The sequence below is a fragment of the Piliocolobus tephrosceles genome, chromosome 9 (assembly GCF_002776525.5).
Source record: "Piliocolobus tephrosceles isolate RC106 chromosome 9, ASM277652v3, whole genome shotgun sequence".
NCBI lineage: Eukaryota > Metazoa > Chordata > Mammalia > Primates > Cercopithecidae > Piliocolobus > Piliocolobus tephrosceles.
The window spans coordinates 83,896,938-83,899,999 of NC_045442.1; the positions used below are offsets into that span (position 1 = coordinate 83,896,938).

The 3,062-nt window shown below is 52.8% G+C and overlaps 1 pseudogene; it reads right to left on the bottom strand.

Moving 5' to 3' along the window:
* Positions 1-1,509: 1,509 nt before the first annotated feature.
* LOC111530681 lies at positions 1,510-2,768 on the bottom strand (annotated as a pseudogene).
* Between the last annotated feature and the right edge of the window lie 294 nt (positions 2,769-3,062).

The window sequence follows — 3,062 nt, forward strand, 5'->3', positions numbered from 1 at the left end:
TTGCTTAACATCCCACAACTTTTAAGCGGAAGAACCAGGAGTCAATGCAGCGCAGCTGTCTGCAGAGTTGTACTGGGCACTCGGTTCCTGTCTGTAAGTGTGGAACCTGCAGCCAGGAGTGGGGATGTGGGGGAAGTATCCACCCACCTCTCACAGAGCACACAGCCTAGAGCATGTCCCCAGCCTCCTGCCAGGTCATCACTGGAGCCTGAAGGAACCCCTCCGCCTGGCTGGCCAGTGGACCCAGCTCTGGGCTGGGCCGAGGCTCCCTCACCACTGCTGGTTGGGTGGACTGTCCTCCTGGCTGGCCTGGGCTATTCCTGAGCTTGCTGCTCAGCCCCTCCCTCCAATCCCTCAGCTCCGGTCTCCAAGCCTGGGCTAGTGGCTTGGGCTCTTTGAAGCCAGGAGCCTCCCCTAGACTCCCACCAGGTGTGGCTGCAGGACTCCTCTGCGTGCACACACATAGAACCACACATCCAAACGCCTGTGTTGAAGCTTGTGGACCTACACAAAGCTGTGGTCTTCATGCAGTTCCTCTGACCCCTTCTGTGGACACCAGGATTCCCTGAGTAGGCTCAGCATGTGGAGGGAGACATAGGGGCAGAAGGGAACTCTATGTCTCAAGCACTGCCTAGTGTTTCTGCCTGTGCTGTGCTGGGTAATTTGCATACCTGGTCAGGTATCTATTGAAATATTCATTCTGTTTTGTGTTCTCCCTCTCTTTTTTTTTTTTTTTTTATGGCATTGAGATTTTTATTAACCTACCTTCCTGCTTTCTTTTAACATTATAAACATTATATAAACATTATAAACCAAATTACTCTCTTTTTGACCCAGGGTTGTGATAGGAACCATATCGTTACAAAGTAGTGGCCAATCTATGCCTGCTTTTGTGCTTTTCTGGTCCTTCTCAACCTCTGGCTGTCACTTCTCTGTTCTTTCTCAGTTGTCCTTAACAGTATATTCTAACCCCTGTAAAACAGGGACTGAAAGTACCAACCTCATTGTTATGAGGTTTAAGAGAAGGCCCAGCACTAAGCCAAGCTCTCAGGAAAATTTAAACAGTTCCTCCTTGCCCTTCAGTACAGCTCCTTCTGTCAGGGGCTGAGGAACCACTGAACCAGTAAACCGAGCACACGGTATAAGTCTACAGGCCAGGTGAAGGCCTAGATGGTAAAGTACATGGGCTTTGTGACTCCGCTACCAACTTCAGGCTAAGGGAGGACTGACTTAGTGAGCAGTTCCAAGACCACTGAGCTCACAGTTCCCTGTGGCTGTTTCCCTTACACCTCCGCCGTGACCAGGGCTTGAGGAGGGGCCTCTCAGTTCCCGACACACTTGGAATAGTATGAGGGGTGCAACAGAAGCCAAAAATTGAGTGACCAGCCCTGAGGAGTTGATGGGGGATGCTGACAAACCAGTCACAAAGTTGGTGCTATTTGCTCTTAAGAAGGAGAGGCAGAGCCTGGGCAAGAACAGCAGCTGGAAGGTGAAACACAGGTCTGACTCTCAGTAGCGGTAGTGATCACACTTGAAGGGGCCATCAGGGGACATGCCCCAGGTACTGGGCCTGCTTCTCAGTCAGCTTGGTCAATTTCACGTTCAGCTTGCCCACGTGGGCTTCAGCTACTGCCTCATCCAGCTTCTTGGACAGGACATGAACCCCAATGGGGTACTTCTCTGGGTGGGTTCACAACTCAATCTGTGCAGTCACCTGGTTGATGAAGGAGTCACTCGTCACAAAGCCAGGGTGGCTCATGGCGCAACCTAGGCTGACCAGCTGACCCTCAGCCAGCAGGATGGTGCGGCGCCCATTCTTCAGCCAGTACCCCGCCACCTGGGGCTTGATGGTCACCTTCTCCAAGTGTTCTCGCTGAGCCACTTGACATCAATCTCCACATCAAAGTGTCCAGTGTTACACATGATAGCATCATCCTTCACCTGTTCCAGGTGTTGGCCAAGGACGATGTTGACACAGCCTGTGGTGGTGATAAAGATGTTGCCCTCCTGACAGGCTTCATCCATGGTGGTCGCCTCATAGCCCTCCATGGCAGCCTGCAGTGCGTTGACAGGGTTGATCTTGGTGATGATGATGTGGGCCCCGAAACCCTACAGGCCTGGGGACAGCCCTGGCCCACGTTGCCGTAGCCTGCTACCACCGCTACCTTGCCGGCAATCATCACCTCTGTGGCCCACTTGATGCCATCTATGAAGGACTCCCAGCAGCCATAGAGCTTGTCGAACTTGCTCTTGGTGGTGGAGTCATTGTCATTGATGGCAGGCACCTTCAGGATCCCACTGACCAGCATCCTGTGTGGGTTGTGGACCCGTCATGGTCTCCTCGGAAGTGCCTCAGACGCCCAGCAAGAGCTGTGAGTACTTCGTGTGGAAGAAGTTGGTGAGGTCGCTGCCATTCTCTAGAATAATGTTGAGGGCCCATCCTTGAATTACAGTGACTGCTCGAAGCACTCTGGGAACTCCTTGTCCTTTTGCCCTTCCAGGCATGTACTGGAATGCCGGCCTTGGCAATGGCAGCCAACACATGGTCCTGGGTGAGGAAGATGTTGCTGCTGGGGCACCCAGGGTGATGAGGGTCTCAATGTGGATGACCATCTCCATGGTCGTGTGCAGGTGCCCTCTAGTGGCTTGGAGGCTGAGCCCAGCTCCGGCATATGCATCAGGCCTGGCATCTCATTCTCCACAATGTTGAGGGCCTTGTGTCCCCAGGCGGCCGGGCCAATGTCAATATCTTTGTAGGGCAGTTTGTCAGACAGGCTAGCGATGCTTGTGATGGAGACAGGCGAAGGGGACTGGGCCTTGTTTTGGGGACAGGCACTTGGCAGGTGCCTCTGGGCAGGGTCTGTGTGTGTGTGTGTGTGTGTGTGTGCGCGCGCGCGTGCGTGCACGCGTATGTTTTCTATTTTACATTTCAAGCAGAGAGCCAGGCCCTTGGTATTGCACAGGTACTTGCAGTGTGTATTAGCCAGAGTTATCCAGAGAAATAGACCCAAAAGGATATATACAGGTATATGTAAGAGGAGATTTATTATAGGAATTGGCTC